The sequence below is a fragment of the Ascaphus truei genome, chromosome 21, assembly GCF_040206685.1.
Source record: "Ascaphus truei isolate aAscTru1 chromosome 21, aAscTru1.hap1, whole genome shotgun sequence".
In the NCBI taxonomy this organism is placed as follows: Eukaryota; Metazoa; Chordata; class Amphibia; order Anura; family Ascaphidae; genus Ascaphus; species Ascaphus truei.
In genome coordinates, this window is record NC_134503.1 from 21,345,723 (window position 1) to 21,353,318 (window position 7,596).

Sequence of the window (7,596 nt, forward strand, 5' to 3'; positions counted from 1 at the left end):
ACATACCTCGTTAGGTATCTTCATATACCCCGGTTCTTCATGCAGGTTAAAAGGTCTGACGTCACGCTGGGAAACAGGACACCGCGGCAGATGACGTTGCAGCTTCCTATTGGCACGTGTGGTATGGGCCCTTTAAAACGCCATATTGTTCACCCTGGAGGGCACACTACCAGGGCCCCTTCAGAAGTATGTATCTCTGAAAGCAGGTGGTCATGGGAGCAGGAATTAACACTGTTCAGCGCCAGAGACCCCCTACTCCCCACCTAATAAAAACAACCCAGGTGGAACCAAACCTTTTAATCTGGTCTGTAACTGTGTCATACGCCCATAATATATATTTTCTTTAACTGTGCATGCAATGTCTTGTATATAATGTATACCCTGTTCATTTATGTAACTGTATTTGTAACCATGTATTATTTGTCTTAACTCTGTGCCCAGGACATACTTGAAAACGAGAGGTAACTGTCAATGTATTACTTCCTGGTAAAATATTTTATAAATAAATAAACCTTTAAAGAAAATGTTCACAATAAAAAAAAAAAACAGGAAATGCTTAGGGGGCAAAATACACACACTATATGAAATAAACTTGTATATGCTTCTGAGGGGGGGAGGCTTCTTTAAAATATCACTTTTTAGTGGATATTTACCCCCCCTCTCCCAATCTCAATAATTTCAGTCCTTGAGATGTTATGTCTGTAATTGGTAGCTGTCAGTGTACTAAGCAAGATAAACTAATTCAGCCAGTACAAGTTCTCCTTCCAAAAAAAATGATGTTGACAAAACAATGAACTCTTCAAACAATAAGAGAAGTAATAGCAAAACTGCCTGTCACTTTCTGGACATATGTTGCAGCTGGAGAGGCATTGTGTTCTCTTATGTAACGAGGGAGGGGGCAGAACAACTCTTCTAGGAATGACTGAGTGGGTGGCGCTGATTGGTGGGTGGTTAGCTAAATCTGCTTCAGGGAAAATGATAGGGAGGGACTTTATGTTTTAGGTAAATAAATAATCCTCATCTGCACTTTGAATTAGGCAGGTTTCCCATAAGAAGAAGAATCCTATGGTGATATGTCGCTGACTGCTAAGTATTTGGGTTTTTGTGGATAAGAACATTCAGATCTGTGTTAGTTTATCAGGTAAGCATCATTCCATGTTCTATGTTAGTATTTATTATTATTATTATTACTATGCATAACAGGCACAGTTTTAATGTCTCTCACACGCTGCAGAGAGGCATGAAACTGTTGCACTGTGAGGGGCCAGCAATGCTTTGCAGAGAGATGATTAAGGGCAGGTCAGTAGCTGCTGTTACAGGTACCGGCAGTGACTGTTAATAACCCGGGGATACTGCACTGTTTACACGTGCAGAAAGAGCTGTGAATTTCCAAACGAATTAAGAGAATACAGGGATTAAACCAGGAGCCATCATTTTGTTTTATTTGACAACGAGAAGCTTTGTGAAGAAAAAGATTTAACTGTTTTGTGCTGTAATTCTGATTTAAATAGGACGTGTATTTTATTATTGGGCTGAAGGAGGGGGCTCCGGGTAATATTCCTTCCCTTGAAGGGGGTGAACCTGTTTGAAATTCCAGTGTTGGTTCTCCTTGTGACCTTGAGCAAGTCATTTTATCTCCCTGTGACTCGGGCACCAAAATAAGATTGTACATTCTGTGAGGCACAGGCTCACCGGGCCAGAAATTCTGTGTACAGCGCTACACACACTATCAGCAATATATATCTCTATATCTCATTGTTATTTACTCCTGCAGTGATGTATGGATTTGCCATTTTTCAGTTTGGATCTCTGGCTCTCTTGGAATCTAGTTGTGTTTGTAGCAACTCATAGGGGTGATGTATTAAAACACCAATCCCCCTTCTCCTTCTGTGATGTCCTCCGGCGCTGAACAATGCTATTCTCTGCGCCTGGGTCCCTGAGAAGTGTACCTTTTTTTTTTTTTTATGTGCCAGTATTCTTTTTCCCTTTTGGGAACTCAAAATGGCTGCCCAGGCAGCTTCTTTGCCACAGGTCAGTAGGAGGCTGTGACATCAGGACGTGACCTAGTGGGGCTTCCTATTGGTTGACCACAGTGGTCATCTTTTTTTAATCTTAGAATTTAAGATGAAAATAGTACAGTTCAGTTTAAGAAAACCCCTTCCCCCAGTTTTATTTCTGAGAAATAAAACCAAAGGCCAATTAGTGTTTGTTAGGGGGGGGGGGGGGTAATTGCAGCTTTAATGAAACCTAGTGATTAATTAAAGCTGCACTTTGCCCCTCACTTATTGGGCTTTGGTTTTATTTTTCAGAAATAAAACGGGGGGGAAGGGTTTTCTGAAGTTCTTGTCAGACACTGCGCCTTTTGATGTAGGTTGTTGGCCAGGAATTTTATATAATCTCATACAGTCCCTGACAATTGCTTCTCTTCTGTATAAAGGGACACTTTATAGGTGACTTGCCACAATAAACTAGAGGGACAGGTCACATTTTGCAAAGGTATGAAATCTGGATATCCATAATGCATGTGAAAATGAAAAAAGCCCCACAGTGTGACATGACTTATACTGTGCAGAATATCCCTCTGGGGGGAAAAACAAATACAATCTCGGCTTTTCCTGGGGGAAAAAGGTTGTATGGTAAACAAACCTGATACAGAAATCTTTGTTTACAAATCTTAGTGCAGAAATGTAGAAGTTCCCATAGTCATGCAGAAGGCAAACATCCCTGGCCTTGAAAGGGTTAATGTATGTAACAGGGTGCAGGTCTGGTTCATTTTAGTTTTAAAATACAATGCAAAAAAAGTGAGTGATTTTTTTTTTTAAAGTCCCAGAAAAGTCAGTGTTCTCTGTGAACTTGAGCTATTTATGTTGATTTAGCCTTAAAGCTAAAAATTTGAAGGGTGTTTTTTTTTTTTTTTTTTGTAATACTACTTAAACCTTGGGAGACCCCTGGGAGCAGTCCTGTGGTCACCCAACCTCCTGGATAACCCCAAGTTACAAGATATTTATAGTTTAAACAAAACGGCCGCTAGAAAACTGCAAAGTCATTGGGAGATCACATCACATTTTCCTTTTATTGGTGACCCTTAGGCCATATTTGTATTTATTTATTTTTTTCTATTGGAAACTGAAGCAAAAAAACTACATGATCTCCCTCCTGCTTTCTTATACTCTGTATTCATTCCTTTCTATTATCTATAGCAGGAGTGCGCAAACTTTATGCCCTGCGCCCTCCTGCCTGCTGTCCCCCACTGCTCGTGGGCCCCCCCCCCCTTGAAGCATCAAATGAAGCATGACGGGTGACGTCACATGACCCCGCGGCATCATTTGACGTTGCGTTGCCATGGCAACTGAGTCACTGTAAGAGTAGTTAGAGGCCCCACACGGTCCCCTGGTATTTAATTGAAATGCCTTGGGGAAGAGCGCGGGGCCTCAGTAACCGCCGCGGCCCCCAGTTTGCTCACCCCATATCTATTGGATCCCATTGTAGTTCAAAGTCACATGGGGCCTGGAGAAAAGCAGATTTGTTGCGATCATGTAATTTCCCAGGAGCCATCATATAATTGTGACTCTTCTTGGGGGATATGGGCCTCGGGTGCCGTGGCCTCTGACACTCAAGGGTTAATCAACAATAGATGATATTTGTTAGAATAGAAACTATAGACCACTCTTTCTTAATACTGTATGCTGTTGCATACTGTACTAGAAGAGGTTGAAAAATACATATGTCCATCGAGTTCAATCTATGCTAAATGTAGACCACATATACTTATCCTATTTTGGTATTTACAGTGTTTTATCCTAAGGACGGCATGGGAAGATTTCACCTCTGTTCATTTCAAATAGAGATGCAATGGATAGACGGCTTAACAGCATACTGAATAGAGCCTGTATTATCGCAATAAAATGAGTGTTGGGAAGTAAGCTGTAAATTGAAGAGTTTTCGGGTTTGGTGTCACTGCTCTTTCTACTTGGATATTTTTTTTCCCCCCTCTGCAGGGCAACAAGTCTCAGACGGAGCATGACCGCTGCAGCCTGGATAAATATTGAGAACATTGACGCTACAATGGAAGCCAAGTTCCTTCCTGACAGGGATCTTGAAGACCCACATCGAAAACCCAATCGGATGCATTCTTGCAACAAACAAGGGTTCTGCACCATGCTGATATCCAAGGTTAAAGGCACATTACAAGGGCCATGGCTGGGTGAAACTCCCTATTTTATTCATACACAAGATGGACAATTGGATATTGTGTCAAAAGCTGGAATCTGCTCTACAACCAAGATGTTGCTTGCATTGGGAGTCTTGCTGGTCTTCATATTGATGGTGATGTTGCTACTCTGGAACTACAAATGCATTGTGATCGATCATTTCTGTAAGGGAAGCGGTGAGACTTTAGCTCCGATCTTTGAAGACAGCTAGAGCTTTTGGGATCTGCATCCATTTATCAACAACCGTGACCTCAATCTTCCAATAACCAAGGCTCACCACTTTACATTATGCTATTGGCTATTTAAACTGTTAAATGCGCAATTCCCTTCTTATTTTTCAATATTGCCTGTAATATCTGTAGGGGTTAGGGCCTCAGCTACACCAATAGAAAGCGATGATGTCCACTCCCAATGATGATGTGACTTTCTGTTGCTAACCAGGAGGCGGCTGACCCCTGGGACTAATTGAACAATGGACCATATCTCAGGAAGGCAGAATCCTTAGAGGTTACGGGACCGGTGATCAAACCTGCTTCAGTTATTTAAAAAAAAAAAAAAAAAAATACTCCGTACAGAAATCTGTATTAAGTGGATCTAATTTATTTTGCTTGGAGAAGAAAATGTAAAGCCTATATGAGTTTTGCTTGTTTTCACTTCTTACTGTGTTTCTTGTTTGCGTTTCCTTGGGGGTTTTTTTCCTTCAATTTCTATAATGGTTTCACATAAATGTAAAAGTTAATAAAAAAAATATATTTTCTGTAAACTTTTTTGGGTTCTTTGTTCAGTTTTTGATTTTTTTTTTTATAGCATTGTCTTTGTTATGCTTTTCCCTTTTTTATTTAACTGACAATAGAGACTTTAATAAACCTTTTCAGGCCCCTCCAGCAGTGAAAGGTTAAAAGCAAGGAGCTCTCGCTAATCAATTGTTCAGGAAAGTTAATTGGCATTTTTACTACAAGAGTAACCCCAGAGATAATCATTCTGAAATATATTGTGATTAAAACTTGAAGTTTATTCCTCAAACCATAAAAAAACAGTCCCATTCCATATGAATTCCAATCAGTGTTTCTTGCTTTGCCTCCCTACCGACCACTGCTGTACTGTAACAACCCATATGTCATGATAATATCATGAGATTTTGTTTCATTGTTGTGCTTCAGGGGTTAATGTAGTTACCGTTTGTTTTACAAATCCAAAAAGCCAAAAGCCAGGCCTAGTTTTAGGACTGATAAAATCTGGAGATAATGGCATCTGTTTTGCTAGAGACAGTATTCATTCATTGCCCCTCTGACATCCAGGACACTTTCAGGTTCAGGGGGCGTGACTATAAAAGTATTCCACAAAAGAATGAATACATTAAAACCTGAGGATATCATGGGATGTATCTTGAAGTATAACGTTCAGATATCTGTAATCGTTGAAAGGACATGCATGCAATAAGGCCACACACACTACATGAGGTGCCAAGGACCAATATTAATTTGTCACTCAAATTTAGTCGCAAGATTGTTAAAAATTTTAGTCTCGCTTGTTACATCTGTCATAATCGCCTGAATCTATTGATCTGACTCACGTGTAAGTATTAAAGAAAGGACGTTATGAGTGCATTTTATATATTGAGGCAAAGACCTAAACTTCCTTTGTTTTATTTCTCTGTCGTTAAAAACCATCAACCTAGTAGCTGATTTACGACAGGGCTGGGCTTATGTGGTTTCCAATGGGAGAATAATGGTATATAGGTCTTGACCAGGAGTTATGAAATCAGAATTCAACAGATGTGTGTTTGGGGATTAAACATTTGAATTTTCATATTTCTATGCCAGTGACCTCTCTTAGGGGAAAACCTGACACATGGGAACGTACTTCATATGGATTTCTGTTTTATCCAGTTATTTAAAGAAACTGTTCTTGTAGTAGTTTTTTTTTTTTTTTTTTCTTCTATAATCAACAAAAAAAAGTATATGCAGTGTTCGACAAACCTATTCCCCCGCACGCCCCAGGCGAGTGGATTTGACCTTGTGGCGACCTCCTTATGGCCGCCCAAGCAGCGCACGTGTTTTTTTTTTTTTTAATTTTCCCTGCTCGCGCTGAAAAAATAAAAAAATTTTAATCCAGCAGCCTGATTGGCTAACAGGACTTGGCAGGCTTCCAAGATGTTTTTTTTTTTTTTCATCCAGGTTAAGGCCACGCAGACGCATCCTCTTCCTGCTGCTTGAAGAGGTTAGTACTCCATTGCTTCCCCTCCCTGTCCCCGTGCCTGCCCGCGGGGTGGGTGATGGTAGCGGGGGTGTTCCCCAAGTCCTCGCTCCCCCCCAGTCCTTGCTTTCCCCCCCCCCAGGTTCCCGTGTCTACCCGCGAGATGGGTGCGGGGGGGGGGGGGAGCATGGTGCTGGTCGTGGCCTTTCCTCTCTTACTTTCTACCCCCCCCTCGAGTCCCAGGGGTTCCACTGGCCGGCCGCACTCACTGCTGCCCCTGGGTTTTCCCTCTCCGCTCTCTTCCTCCTCCCTCCTAGGAGCGTGCATGCAGTCCTCGCTGCCTCCTGCCTGTGAGCTGAGGGGGGGGGGGGGGGTTCATCTGTGGTGTCGGCTTCTTCTGTAAACTTTCATGTGAGCAACCGGAGGTGTGTGTGTGTGTGTGTGGGGGGGGTACTGCTGCTTCTTCTGCTCAACGTTGTGTGTGTGTGTGTCAGTCAGTCACCCCCCCAGTCTCTCTGTCTCCCCTCCCTCCTCTCTCTGTCTTTCTGTCTCCCCTCCCTCCTCTCTCTTTCTCCCCTGCCTCCTCTCTGTATCTGGATGTCTTATTTACCCTGTATATCTTAACTGCCCTATACCTACACCGAAATAATCTATACTGCTTTCTTCCAGATCTGTCTCTCAAGCTTCAGACGGGAGGCATCGGAATCCCCCCTAACCCAGAAGACGGGTAGAGAACACCTCCCCTCCAACTTATAATATTGCGGGAATGAGGGTACCTGGTCATAGAGGGACTGCGGATCAGGGCAATCTTGTCCCAAAGGAAACTCCACAAGCCAAGCTAGACCCCTGTGCATTCTTTTAAAAAAAAATTCTCGCCTGCCGAACAAAATTACGACGTGGGCAATCTTGAACTGTTGGCCAACAAGATAGCCTTGGAGGAATGGAGGCATTTTCTCGAGGGCACAGAAAACCATGGAACTATACTGACGGACCATAAAAACCTCTTATACAACGAAGGCGCTCATCGCTTGGGGTCATGACAAGCTCGATGGGCCCTTTTCTTCTCTCGCTTCAACTTCATTATTTCCTATCTATCAGGTTCTAAAAACGTGAAGGCAGACACCCTCTCCCGCCAATCTCTTGTAGAAGACAGGGCTGAGAACTGACAGGAAACCATACTTCCCACCAT

At 42.4% G+C, this 7,596-nt stretch overlaps 1 long non-coding RNA gene across 1 annotated transcript; it reads left to right on the forward strand.

Moving 5' to 3' along the window:
• The first annotated feature begins 940 nt into the window (after positions 1–940).
• Positions 941–4,817, forward strand: LOC142472403 (uncharacterized). Its single transcript, XR_012789680.1, has 2 exons — positions 941–1,141; positions 3,999–4,817. It is a non-coding gene; the product is annotated as an uncharacterized LOC142472403 (long non-coding RNA).
• The last annotated feature ends 2,779 nt before the right edge of the window (positions 4,818–7,596 follow it).